The sequence below is a fragment of the Onychomys torridus genome, chromosome 4 (genome assembly GCF_903995425.1).
Source record: "Onychomys torridus chromosome 4, mOncTor1.1, whole genome shotgun sequence".
Classification (NCBI taxonomy): domain Eukaryota; kingdom Metazoa; phylum Chordata; class Mammalia; order Rodentia; family Cricetidae; genus Onychomys; species Onychomys torridus.
The window spans coordinates 44,359,576-44,374,392 of NC_050446.1; the positions used below are offsets into that span (position 1 = coordinate 44,359,576).

General features: G+C 38.5%; 1 protein-coding gene across 3 annotated transcripts in view; it reads left to right on the top strand.

The window, feature by feature from the left end:
- Window positions 1-4,303: 4,303 nt before the first annotated feature.
- Window positions 4,304-14,817, top strand: part of B3galt1 (beta-1,3-galactosyltransferase 1) — a 584,757-nt gene continuing 574,243 nt past the window's right edge. For 2 of the 3 annotated variants that reach the window (XM_036184471.1, XM_036184475.1), the window contains exon 1: window positions 4,304-4,906. The gene's annotated coding sequence lies outside the window, so the exon portion shown is untranslated. Of the gene's footprint in view, window positions 4,912-14,817 lie in introns of all 3 variants that reach the window. The other variant, XM_036184473.1, reaches the window with a different exon arrangement.

Below are 14,817 nucleotides of genomic sequence, written 5' to 3' on the forward strand. Positions count from 1 at the left end.
ATTTTCTTCCCATGTTTCCATTTCAAGTTGGACCAATGTGATGTTCAGCTTCTCTTCAGTGATCAAGGCAAATAAATAAATTAATTAATACATTAAAAAAAACTTACTAGAAGAGATTGAATTCTCTTAGTCAATCACAGGACATTTTTAACTATATTTTGTTTAGTGTTTGTGAGTTTGTGTGTGTGTGTGTGTGTGTGTGTGTGTGTGTGTGTGTGTGTGTGTGTGATTTGCTAGAGGTCAGAGGACAACTTGAAAAGGTCAGCTCTCTCTTTCCACTATATGGATTCCTGGGGCTGATGTCAGCTTGTCAGGTTTGGTGTCAGGTGTCAGCCTGCTGAGCCATCTCAGTCCCAAATATCCTATTTTTAAATTACAAAAATTGAAGGCAAAGTCTAGTAAGGTAAAGGGGTACCTTTGTTATAATTTTAGTAATAGTTTTACTTCCATAAAATTATGAACAAATACTCATTGAAAGACTAATGCCACTAGTAACGGCACCATTAAAGAGATTTCATATGAATTCAAATCCATTAAACAGTGTAGCATCTTATAAACCTAAAATAACATAACTCATCCCTAATATAAAAGAATAATCTTGCTTGGCTTACTTTTATTCACTATTTGTGGGATCATATGGCCTGCCAACAACACTACTATATTCCTCTTTTATCCTTTCCCAATACTAGGTCAATATTTATGGCCCAGATTTATAGTAGTCAATTTTACACTATTTTAACAATTATATCCAAAAATTGTTCAGTAATATTTTTATACTATAAATAGTATCAATTGTTCCAAGTATTTTAACTTTAAATATGAAGCTATTTATGCTTGGAGTTATGGAATTAGTTATATTGTTTGGGTGAAATAACACCATTAAAAGTACAATCAAAAAAAATAAAATAAAACAAGGATCACCCTTTATAATGTTCAAGCCTTTGAAGTCTCACATTTTAATTGTACTGGATGTGTCACAGTGAAAAATTCTTGCCAGGAAACATCTGCACAAAAAGGATAGTGTTACTTGATAACCAAGCTGTCTTAGCTTTGGCAAAAGAGCCTCTTCAGAACTCAATACAATCATGTGCCGAAATAGGTATTTCACACCCATGAAAAGCAGCTACTGTGAGAATTAAATTATTTCACATTGGACAGAGGGTAATGTTCTTATTAAATTTATGTCCTCCACCATCTTACAACTACCTTTTAGCAGAAACCTACCATGACTTGCAGCACTGATTCCAAGTTAAGCCTTCCACCTGAGAAAGGCAGCTACAGGTCTGATTTTGTTTTCAATCTCTATTTTTTTTTTTTTTGAGATGAGGATCAAACCCAGGGAGCACTCTACCACTGAGCTAAATCCCCAACCCCTCAAGGAGTCCGGTGGAATTTTAATGATGGACCCGAGATCACTCAGACAGATGGAGCACGAAGTAGAAGTAGCTAGATTTCTCTTGCTTGCTTTTCCGCTTTCATCATAACTGACCCCAATAGATTGTTTGCATTAATTAATATGAAATGTCTTGACCAACTCTTTGACTAGGCGAATCCTAATTGCTTTAAATAAAGAGTAAAGTAACTCTTTCTTTAATAACACCAAAAAAATCAGACATGTGTAATAAGGAATAAAAACAAACAAAAACCCCTAAAACAGTTTTCAATGAACTATAATCAGTTCATTAAATAATCACATACTATTGGTCTTTCTTCCCAACCTATGCTGATACTCATAGAAATGCAAGGGAACCTAGCATCCTTTCAGTTACTTTTAGAATCCATCCTTCCTTCCTTCCTTCCTTCCTTCCTTCCTTCCTTCCTTCCTTCCTTCCTTAAAACAAACAAAAACCAAAACCAAAACCCGTCATTGATCCTAAATATTTCACAGCTCTCCCATCTGATGTTAATTTTGACGATTTATTCTCCTCAGAGCTGAATATACAAAGCACTAATTATATGAGATATTAGTATTTTTCATATATGAGGGCACTGATTATTTTTAAGGCTTTCATTTTTCATGATTTCTCTATTATCTTAATCACTAAGACTATGCCATGTTAACTCATGATCTTTCAAAAGTAGCATCTGTAAAATACTAGATAACACAGAAAAATAAGACAAAATCACATTATGGTAAGATACACAAAGGAATTATAAAAATGACATAGCTTTTTGTGGACTTTAGCTTTCAAGATAGCCTACCTCTTTCTATAGCAGAAAAGAGATTTTTATTAAGGTTCTTAAACTTTCCTTTTGGTTAGATATTCTCAATTGTACCTGCTTTTGTAAAAGATGAATCCTTTAGCAAAACAACACTTATTACTATTTTTAATTTTATGTGTGTTCCTGTGGGGTTGTGCATGCGGGAGTACATGTACTTGAGAAAAATCAGTCCTTTCCTCCTTCTAACGTGAGCGTCTCAAGGGCTGAACTTGGATGGTCAGGACTGGCAAGTGGTTTGACCCTCTGAACCATTTCACCAGCTTCTCAATGTGTTTTGACTTTTTTATTTATGAAATTTTTAAAATTCATTTTACATACCAACCACAGATGCCCCTCTCATCCCTCCTCCTGTTGTTGCCCCCCAGCCTTCTTCCCTACCCCACGCCCTCCTCCTCTAAAAGGGTAGGGGCTCCCTGGAGTGTCAGCAAAGTCTGGTACCTTCAGTTGAGGCAGGTCCAAGACCCTCCCTGCTGCATCAAGGCTGAGCAAGACTTCCAGCCATAGGGCTTTTTGACTTTCTAACTTTAGGATTTGTAAGTTTTACAAATATCAACTACTCCCACCCAAAAACATTTTGAATAAATCACACATTTTTTTCTTCCTTTCCTTTCCTTCATTCCTATATGGATTTCCTTGAACAGTCCATAAAGTTACTGTTTCTTTTTCATTATGTGGAATAATGAATACATTATAATCTATAATATAATATATTATATTGTATATAATACATAATATATTATATATAATACATTATAATCTATAATAATGGATACATGTATAATCTAAAAAATTAACAGGTAGCATCAAGACCTCCATGTTAAAAAATAAATCAAAGAAATATGGTCTACATCTCATTTTTTAACTGTTTAAAAAAGAGGGTGGTTTACTGTCTGTTAGCACAACCAGTTCTTTAGAAAGAGATGGCCTGGCTGGATGGATCAAATGGCCGAGGGCAAGGAAGCCATAGATAACACTAAAGGTCTGAGAATGTTCTCTATAGTGAAAACCTGGTCAAGGCTACTTATTGTACAGTGAACATTTCCTTATAAAGCCCAAAAAGTTTGTGCAGGGTTTGTTTTGGAAATCAAAGAATACACTTTTTTTTTTTTTTAAAGAAAGGTAAATGAAGAAACAGATGTTGAATACAATAAAAACCACTGAGCCACTTAACCACTAGTAAACTGAAGAGCGACAGAGAAATAAAAATAAAAGACATACTGAATTTCAAGTCATTTATCAGAAAAAGATGTCGCTAAAATTTAAACACTTGATTAAAAAAAAAAAAAAAAACACTCACAAAAAGCCTTGTGAAGTGGCTCTTACTACCTACCTCCATGGAGAGTAAGGGTCATTTGGGGGTGTCTCTCCCCTCTTCAAACCGTTGTATACACATTTTCCTTTTCTTTGTTTCTAGAAATTAAGTGTGGAAGCTTTTAAGTAGTCCTCTGGGTCATTTTGATGGCCATTTTGACATAGTTGCACAGGGAAATTAAAACACTCTACAAGGAAGAATTATTAGCGTTTGAGGGATTCTAGGTTTCTTTTTTTCGTGTCCTGCCAAACAGTATCACTTAGTGTTTAGACACATTCGCATACGCACTCTTAAAACCTCTTGGATCAGATTGACTTGATGGTCCCCAAATGAGTGAATAAAACCAACGTGCTTGTGCTAGGTAATTAAGTCCTCTGCTTAAACCGGACTGGCTGTCTCGGTGTGGTTTCTGTTGTTTTTCTTTGGTGGTTGTTTTACCGGGTTGAAGTTTATATGAAGAGCAGAGAAGGAAGGTCCACTCTGCCAGGAACTTTGAAAATGTTTCTTAGTGTGTCTCTTTTCTAGGTTAGGCTTGTTTTTGGCTGATTACTACTAGAGGTACCACTTTCCAGCTGCCAACTCAAGAAGGAGGGGGGCGCTGTCTGGTGACTTTGCTTGCTTCCTTCAAGGCAGTGACCACCTCCAGGGATTCAGTCTCCAGACGAGCTGCTTCTACTAGGTTCCTCTGACCGCTGCACAGTGATGCCAGGATGCTGAACCTGCGTGCCAAGGCTCTGGGGACTGTCACCAGGAGTGTCCGGTCATGCCAAGACGCTCTCCGAGGACAGTCAGAAAGCGCCCCTGGCCCAGATTTGTGGGCCGGGCTTCTTCCATGAATCTTGGTCTCTGGGCAGTGAGCCCCCCACCCTGTGCACCAACCCTGCCTTCCCCCATCCCACACCCCAGCAGCATCCTCTCCCGGAAACAAGCCTGCTGAGCAAAGGCGGAGGCAAACCTTGGGCCTTCCGCTCTGATTGGTCTCCCCCCGCCGCGCGGGGCGAGGCGGCGATTGGCTGCCGGGCGTTGTCAGTCGCCGAGGCCAGAGCCGTCGCCGGGGAAGCGCAGCCCGGCTCCGGTGCTCCGGCTGCAGCCGCGGCTGCTCGGCTGGTGAAGCTGAGCGAGCCCGCGCGGGCGCCACCGCCGCCTCCGCCGCTGTCCACCGCGCGCAGCCAGCGCCGCGGGGCTTGCAGGAGGCCGCCGGGAGGGGCGGGCGCGCGAGCGGAGCACGAGGAGGCGGAGGCGGGGGAGAAGTGATGCTGGCGCCGGGGATCCGGGCAGCGGCAGCGGAGAATAAGCATCTTTGGGACCCCGGCTGCAGCGTCCCTGTGGCCCGCGGGCCAGCTGAACGGCCAGAGACCGTGCGTCCCGCGGGTAAGGTGCGGCTCCCTAGACCGCTTTGTGATCTTAGGGTGCTTACGAGACGCTTAGCGTCCAGTGCATCCTGACAAGGATGTTTGGGACCTGGACAGCGAGTCATTTTGCCTGGCCAGGCTGATGCTGGTGCCGGTGCATCTTCAGCTCCTGCCTTCTGGCTTAGGCAGTGACAGACTTTGACAGCGCGTGGATGGCATTGTGTGTGAGAGAGTGTGGGTATGTGTGTGTGTGTGCGCGCGCACACACGCACGAGGTTTGGGGCACTTTACAAGGAGAGGAGTAGGTCCCCTTTATGTGGACCTATGTCCTTCAAAGATCCCGGCTGGGATGGAGTGAACAGGATGTTTTTAGTTTGGCTGGAGAGAGAACACGGTGCACTGGAAAGTCTCCCTTGGCTCAGAAGGAACTGGGCAAATTGAACTTTATTGCCTTAATGAAAAGGAGCCCTTGGGTCTGGCGCGCCAGGGGAAAAGCGCATTCACTGAGGCTTCCCAGAGTCTCACTTTACGCCAGGGACTTTGGAGCGGAGAGTAATGGTTGGTTCACCTTGCTGAAGAGGAGCAAAGCGAAGTTGATGTGGGGCGAGGGCCAGAGGCTAGGCTTGGGGACTGACCACTTTTGGGTGGCAGAAGCCGCTCATGGGAGGCTCAGTACACTTTCCAGGAGCGCAGATTTGGGGGTGGAGAGAATTCCGATCCAAAGGTTTGGCGCCTTTGGGCTCAGGTGGACGCGACGGGTCCACCGGGCAGAGGTGGAGCGGAGCTAGTGTGCATGTCTGGAGGAACGTCCTGGAGGAGTCACTTCCTCCCTGGCCGCCTTGACAGGTGTGCGGTCCCAGCTAGGTTATGGTATGTCCTGGGACAGATGCTGTGAGAGCTGCTATGCTCTTGAAAACTTCAAGCCTGCTGGGATCTGGGTCACCAGACTTGGGAGCACATTAACTAGCAAAGCTAACCAGGTTTTTGTATCCAGCTTCTTTCAGGGCGTATGCTGTTTTTGTTTTTGTTTTTCTCACATATTCCATATTGTAAAGCCATTGCGAGTTCCATGTACACTGCAACCCTTTTCCGCAGAAGATGAATTTTATGCGCCGCTGCAACTGGGTATTGCTCGCCAGCTGATTCCCGATCTCTATAGCTCACTGCAGTGGTTACCCCATCCCTGTTTAGGACGCGCAAACTTAAGAGTTAGCGACTGTTTTCTCCGAGATCGTTGTCTCCATAGGAATCTCTCCTTTTGAAACTTCATTAACTATTTCAGCACTAAGGCACTTTGCGGGGAAAGGTTCTGTCTGTGACAGGAGATGGGATTGCAGGGAGCTGTTGGGGTGGGGAGGGCAGCTCCTCTGGCTGGCAGTGTGGGGAAGAACAAAATTGACTTAACACAGGGAACTGGATATTGAACTGGTGAAAGCACTTTCCCTGTTTGAAACTGTGTTATCTTTTAAATCGGAGGAATCTGTTGTTCAAGCACAGAACAAACCCAACCCAGCAACAACAACAAATACTCAGACTTAAGACTCAGAAACCGCTTTGTGCGGCTTCGTTTCTGGTTTGGTAGAACAGAGAAAATGAAAGTGAGGTACCTCAAAGGAATATTACAGGCAGCAAGGAGAGAGCTTTTTAAAACCCCAGGCCTTTGCCTCTAGGTATCTTTGTAGTCTGCAAAGTAAAGATTCTATTTTCCCTCAGTTTAGTAACTAAGTTATTCTAAAAGAAATGAGCAATTTACAATGAAGTAGCAGTGATACTTTATTTTTTATTTTTATTTATTTACTTATTTTTGTCTGAGGGTAGTTGCTTTAGTAGAAATTGCTACTGAATATTTGTTTTTAATACGTATGACTTCTGGCTCCAAAGTCTGTTTCTCTGATATATTTAAAATATACATTGTTAGATTTCTCATCACAATTCACCTATCTTCAGGCGATCATTTTTTTTTAAAATTATACCAACTTCTAAGTTACTGCAATGTTTGATTCTTTGTAACTATTATTAACATACTAAATGGTTGATATTAGTTTTATGTGTTTTTTTATGCAAAACTGTAGACTGGCAAAAATATGTTTGTATTCACTATGGCTTGGTATGAAGGTATAAGATTAAAATTTGTTACACACTATAAATAAATAACCCCAAATAAACTTAAATTTAAAGGAAATAAGTAATAGCAACCAATATTAAAAAATGGAACTTCTTAGGAGAATTTTAACAACTTGGCTAATAAAGTGCCTCTCAAGTTGCTATCAAGTAACATCTAAATAGACTGCATTATATATAAGGGTAAGTTACAAGTCTTAAAATAGAATAATGTACTCACTTTATGGTGGCCTTTTTAAAGGGAACCTTATACTTTGGAAAAGAATCCTTTTCAGATCAATACACCTTATGGACAATTAGGATAAATATATTAAAATTTAGACAAAGGTGTGCATGCCCATAAATTAGGGTAAAAGCAGAAGTATGTTTATGTGTAAGCTCAGTGAAGCTAGCCTGTAAGAGTCAGGAGGAGAGGGCAGTACTGGCTGTGGGTGGTAATGGGTAGAGTAGTCACTTAGTTTCTACAAGCAATTCAAGTCTTCAAATATCCTTCAAGTATGGCTTATTTTTTCTGCAGGGTAGCCCATGAGCTTAGACTGCCTTATATGCTACGCAGATTTTACTAACTCAAGTAAATGTCAAGTTGTCAAATCTCCAGGTCACTAAATGCACTCTTTGACCTCTAAATTTTAATTTCAATATTTGCGGATTAATTCTTCTAAAAGGTAATTACTTATATGACAAACAGTGCAATAGGTCCAATTACATTATGAAACAGATCATACATGTCAAATAATCGAAAATTAGAATGTATTCATAAAATGTGATAAAGATCATTTATTTTGTATAAATTTATTTTTATCTGTGATGAAATCATTCTTTTTACAAAAATAAGAAGTTTAGGGTAGTTGCAAATCTCAACCAGTAGTAAATCAGAAAGTTATTTTTATCCTGTCTTTGTCACGCTGTCCTTTTCTCTCCCCATGCATTCACACATATGCCCTACACACACACACACACACACACACACACACACACACACACACACACACAGAGGGAGAGAGAGAGAGCACTAGGAAGACTATGATTGCTATGCATTTGAAACAAGTTAACAAGTCTATTCTGTATGAGAAATATTATTCATTTGGCAATATTGTCAACCCTTTTAGTAATCTGTTATTGATTATGATGCTAGCTTAGTAAAGCAAATCTTAGCAAATTGCACTTTGTTTCTAATGTGTGGGAGAATGTTGTTGTGGGTGGTAAAACTTTATCACAGAATAAAGACAGAGACCACTGCCATTGTTCGCTATTCAGATAAATAGATCATAATAAATAAAACAATAAAAACTAGTATACTTTTCTTCTACCAATGTGTGTTTTCTATGCCCTTCCGCCATGGCTCCATTTTTCCATTTAATTATCTGTTCAGCTAATGCACATTAATTTATATATCCCTCTCAAGTACTTGAGTGAATGTTGAAACTGTCAAGCAGTCCCAAAGATAACCCCATGTTTGTTGGTCTTGCAGTTGTGTAGGAGGCCCATAAGAACATCCACTGGACATGAGTGTTAAGGTAAAGGTTGGTGCCCCCAAGACAACCAACCAATGAAAGTACAAGATATCTGTCTTTTAAAATATTTAACATTCTATCAGGTGTGGTGGCATGCACTTGTTTTCATTTGTTTATTTGTCAAGAAATTTTTTATTCATTTTACATACCAGATACAGATCCCACTCTCATCCTTCTTCCTGCTCCCCCTTCAGCCTTCCCATCCCAACCCTCCCAATTCCCTCCTTCAAAAAGGTGAGGCCTCCCATGAGAAGTCAGCAAAGTCTGGTACATCCAGTTGAGGCAGGTCCAAACTCCTCCCCCCTGCATCAAGGCTATGCAAAGTGTCCCACTTTGGGCTCCAAAAAGCCAGTTCATGCATCAGGGATAGATCCTGATCCCACTGCTAGCAGCCTCATAAACAGACCAAGCTATACAACTGTTTTGCTTATGTAGAGGACCTAGTCCAGCTGTTGGTCTAAATTTCATGAGTTCCCACTAGTTTGGTTCAGTTGTCTCCGTAGGTTTCCCCATCATGATCTTGATGTCCCTTGCTCATAGAATCCTTCTTCTGTCTGGGACTGGATTCCTGGAGCTCAGTCTTGTCCTTGGCTGTGGATCTCTGCATCATGGCATGCACTTGTAATCCTAGCCTTCTTTTAGTAAAATGAGGCATGTGGATTGTGAATTTGAAACCATCTTTAGCTACCTAGAGACCTTGTCTCAAAAAATTGTAAATCAACCCAAAATATTTTTCAGAGGAACTAAGGACTGAAGCATTCGACCTTCAGCATAATTAATTTAAATCTATAGTTTTTAAAAGGCATTTATGACTATCCAAATTCAACTTATATATAAAATGTCGGCCAAAGGAATTGAGTGAGTCGATGGTGGCTAAGGATGGATTCAAAGGCATAATTTTAATGAAATAAATTCTACTTCTGCATTGAAAGTGTCAAATCCATGGCATTTGTAAAGGCTAATCACAAGCCCTGAATTTTTTGGAGTCAGTATTGCCATTAAGATTATCATCAGTAAAAGATTTATGATCCAATTTTCTGGTAAGAAATGCCAAAACAATTGGAAAGCTGCCAAGAAAGTCTGTCTTTAGTTAAAAATCAAGTTGGTTATCGAAACAGTTCAGTTACAAATAAAACTTGTCAAAATTGTGCCTTGACTTTGTTCCGTTTCCATAAGTGTGTATGTGTGTGTGTGTGTGTGTGTGTGTGTGTGTGTGTGTGTGTGTGTTTGTTTATGATTTCAATTTAATTTTCTGTGCTTCCTTCCATTTCATTATTTTCCTTAAAGTTTAGTCTGTATCTAAAAGGATTATTATCACTTATCCCTTGTGAACAGTGGACCCAGATTAATTTTTCAGAAACTAGTTTGTAAATAATTTATTCATATCAAGGAAAGTGAAGTTTATGCACTCAAGAAATTGTGCTGCAGAAGTGACTGCCAGCTTGCTCTGCAGCCCTAGTGTGATGGAGAATTAGTATAAGATGTGTCATACTAACAGTTAGTTCTCAATGGTTTTCCATTATCAAAGAAAACATTCAAAATATTAGTGATTCAGTCTAGGTTTATGAGATGTAGAAAGCCTTCTGATATTACCATCTGAGTATTTTATTCTCCAGAGCCAAAAATATGTATCACTCACTTAGTATTTCATCCCTTTATGCTATTTTTCTCCTTTCTTTCCTAACTACAAACTTTAGAAAACTGGTGTTTTAAAAACAAAGTTAGCAGATGATTGTATCTAGCACACCCAAGCTTATGGTGAAGTTGTTGATAGGAGCTACACAGGAATGAAATGTTTTAACCTGGGAAGAGTACAGATCCTTAGCCCAAGTGTCCTCTATGAGTATGGATGCATTTTACTTCAGGAAGGTATCTAAAGTCAGTGAAAGTGGAGCGAGGTTTAGAAGCAGTGTTTAAAACACAGTTTATCACCACATACGTTTAACCTGAGAGTTAACATTTTGTAAAACATCCAGGAAAGAAGAAATGAAAGCATCTAATCATTTACACATATAGCACCTCAATATAGGACTTAATATTATTACATTGTATTAATACTATAGTAGAATCAAAATAAGTGATAAATTGTGGTGCATTTAGAGATGTCATGTAAGATTTATTGGGTTGTACATAAGTTTGCAATGAAATGTTTGTATTTACGTCAGTTTTTGTACCTATAGAATATAGATGTATATGATTTCTAACGCTGTATTTATAGACTCATAGAATCTGCCCTGCATGATAGACTGTCTAAACTGAAATGTCTCCCTTTCTGGGGTCTCTGAAATTCAGTGATTAATAGATTAATTCAGAGACTCTGAGAAATACCCACATTGTGAGCAAACTCCTAGTGATTTTGTTCTTAAACGTTTGAGAATTAGGAAACCATAGCAGGTAAAACTTTAACAACTACTTTTCTGTTAGCTTCATAAAATGAGAACAGTAGTGGCAGTTCACCACACATACCACAAAAGGAAAATTCAGAGCAGAGGGGGATAACGTGAATGAGTGATGAAGGAATTTGAAAGTATTAGTGTCTGCCTTTTAGTTCTCATAAGAAGAACTAAAGAAATAAGAAACTGTAGAATTCCATCATAAAACAGCCTGTGCATAGAAAAATCATTGTCATAAAAAAGTTTCTGGCTGAAGAAATGGTTTTTACTATATATAATAGTGCTACATACTGATTGTTGTCATTGAATTAGTTTTGATTCTTTTGTGACCATTGGGTCCCTGACATATATAAATGACATAATGGTTGAGTCAGTTCCCTGTGGAGATAGCCTTTCAGGCAAATTTCTTTCTGTCCGAGCACTCAGTAAGGACAAATCCCAGAGTCAGTTTCTTAACATGTAATCAATTGTAAGTTTCGATGCCATTAGACAAGAAGGAACATGCTAAATATACACAGGTGTGCCATGGACTCATGCATACTATGTGAAGACTACACCGAGACTGTCATTATATCAGTAGTAAGCTAGTAAATATGCATTCTGGACCATCACTACTCTAGCTCATGTCTATACAATGATGCATCAATAATTCTTGTATTTTGATGTTTGAGAACATACATAGATCAAATATGAGTCATACTCGTTCATTTTTCTGAGTGAACACAGCTATCTAATTACAAAGGGGACAGGTGCTACATTTTAAAACAAACAGCAACTAACAAACAGTGGACTGCATCTTTGGAACTATTTTAGTAACTATTTTGGCCTAATTTTCTCATGATAATCTTTTAGTTTCTAAACTTGCTGACTAAACTACAAAATAGGCCAATCCTGAAATTTCTTGGTGAGCTAAAAATAGTCATTTCCCTCCAATATGATGTTGATTTTTCTCTTTGATACACTTCTTCCCTCAGATGACCTCTCTCCTCCTCTCCCCTCACCTGTCCCCTCCTCTCCTTTGCCCTCCCTTCCCCTCCCTCTCTCTCTTTCCCACATACATAATACATACATATAGCTATATATCCCACCTCTTTATATGTTAAATGTTACAGTTATTCAATACTGTGAAATTTTCTCCTTTATATGTCACATGAAGCCAGTCTCAGAGGATATTAAAACTAAAAACTGCATTAAATGATAATTGCAATAAATGTAAGTAAATGTGTAGGTGCTTATGTGCACATGGGCTCAAGTGGAATTATGCAGAGACATCACATTAATTATAAAGAGGCCATTGAGAAATTTACAGAGACTCTGACACTTACCTAAGACTGAAGATGAAGGTAAGTTGAGGAAAACTATTTCTTAGCATGTTGGTTGCTTCAGTTCCAGGCACAACAAAACTATTTCTTTTTAAAGAAGTATATTTATCTGGAGTATTAAGTGGATTTTATTAGCAAAAATATTTAAATATAAATCACTTTGAGAAGTTAACCTGTCAAATCGTTAAGGATATCGAAATTATAATAATTTCTCTACCCTTTACCAGTGTATTATTAACAAGCAAACACTGAGAAGAGAATAAAGACCACAGATAAAAACTTGAAAATAAAGCACACTGTTAAATGATTTCAGATCTCTGTGAAATTAAAAAAAAGTTATTAATATATGATTACAGGAAATAGAGTAATGTTTTGAGACAATATGTGACCATATTGCATTCTAAACTAAAGAGCACATGAAGTGAATAGTTAACATAAAACGGTCTGAAACTAAGCAAAGCTAGAGACTTATTATGCATAAATATATAGAGAAAAATATAAGGTTTTAATTTTGTAAAAGTTAACATTTCACATGTAAAATGCCTTAAGTATAATTATAACTGAATTAAACAAGAAATTTTCTTAGCACAAATTATTAATAGTGATTTAATATCCACCCTTACAGGAGCTTATCTGTGTTTTCTGTGAATAGAGGGCTTTTCACTGTTATAATTCTCAATTCCTATTTATCCCCCTCCAGTGGACTGAAAATTAATTGAAGAATGGGATTCATGTTCGTTATTTATGCAGGAACATTGGATGTCATTAGGCAAAATGAGTATCATTATTATACAAAAATAAAATATCACAAAAGCAGGAGTGGACAGAAAATGTTTTTATAATTTGCAAGCATACAAACCCAGTAAGCATTAAGTATTAATTTAGTGATTTAAAAGAAACAAAAAAACAAAAAAACAAAAAACAACCAAAGGTAAATTTTTGATGAGACACTTCTAAAGCTCTTGCTGGAATACCAAGGTTTTAATGAATATTGGTTCATTTATGAAGGTTGATCAAAACAATGAGGATGAGGTAGAATACAAAGACTCCTGGACTTCTGATAATGCTGTTTGTTGGCGTTTATGTATTTCTTTAGCTCTGTACAACAGAAGTCACTTACCTTAACGAATAGGAAGCACGGAAGGGAATAATCAGTTCTTCTCTATTTTCCTTTGCTTCGAACCAACATTCCTAGAATGGGGAAGGAGCCTGGACCACTTCAGGTTGCATTCCCATGGCTTGCTCAGAGTGCATCTTGAGTTTCAGCACTTTAAAAGCACATTTTAAGGAAAACCAGAGAACTGTTAATCACCAGAAGGGAAAGTAGATACCAGACAGGTCAAAACTTCAGATCTTCACTGTGCATGTGAAGAGCCTTAAAAATTCCCTTTTTTTCAGTACCAAAACTTTATTAATATACATTACATTTTAATTAACTAGAGATAAACACAATTTCATTGAGGTACTCTTTGAGAAATGTGGACATAGAAATAATCTGTTTTCCAGTAAAGAAGGAATGGGTAAAGTGTACTTCATTCACTTAAGTCTTAGTTTTAACTTGGATCTGTTGCATTATTTTGAAAGATTAGCAATTACATTAGGCCTTGCTTACAAAATAAAAAGATTCAAAATGTATTATGAAGGACGATCTTAAATCCATTATGTATTTATGTAACCTTAGAAAAATAGTAGAATTTATTATTTTGGATAGTGTAATTGTGGATATTGTAGTTTTAAGTATAAGAAATAATTTTGATATGAATTGGCAGGGCATTATATTAGACTGTTTCATACCTATTGATGATAAATCATAACTTATAAAGAAAATTAAATGGTGGCTGATGTGGTGATATATTGTGTTCCCCAATATATTGTGCACCCTAATAAACTTATCTGGGGTCAGAGAACAGAACAGCCACTAGATGTAGAGGCCAGAAAATGGTGCCACCTACACCTTTAATCCTAGCATTCTGGAGGCAGAGATCCATCTGGATCTCTGTGAGTTCAAAGCCACATTGGAAACAGCCAGGCATGGTGACTCACACCTTTAATCCCAGGAAGTGATGGCAGGAAGCAGAAAGGTATATAAGGTGTGAAAACCAGGAACTACCTTGGTTAAACTTTTAGGCTTTTATCAGCAGTTCAGCTGAGATTCATTCTGGATGAGGATTCAGAGGCTTCGAATCTGAGGAAACAGGATCAGCTGAGGAACTGACAAGGTGAGTTGGCTGTGGCTTATTCTGCTTCTCTGATCTTCCATCATTCACCCCAATAATTGACACTGGGTTTGTTTTTATTAATAAGACCTTCTAACAATTCGTGCTACAGGCTGGGCATATATGTTAGTAGTAAGGCCCTTGTTTAGAATGTTCAGTGTCCTATAGAAAGATGAGAATCATCCTGACCTAAGCAGAGAGTAACTTCACTTTTCTTCAGCTCTTTGTGTTCTCTGCAGGTCTGTAGAGGATTAGATGATGCCTACTCTTAGTGGTGAAGAGGTCTTTACTCTGGCTTCCTAATTAACTTCCTATCCCTTCCACACTCCAAAATGCCAGGAAATAATACTTGCTTCAGCCGCCT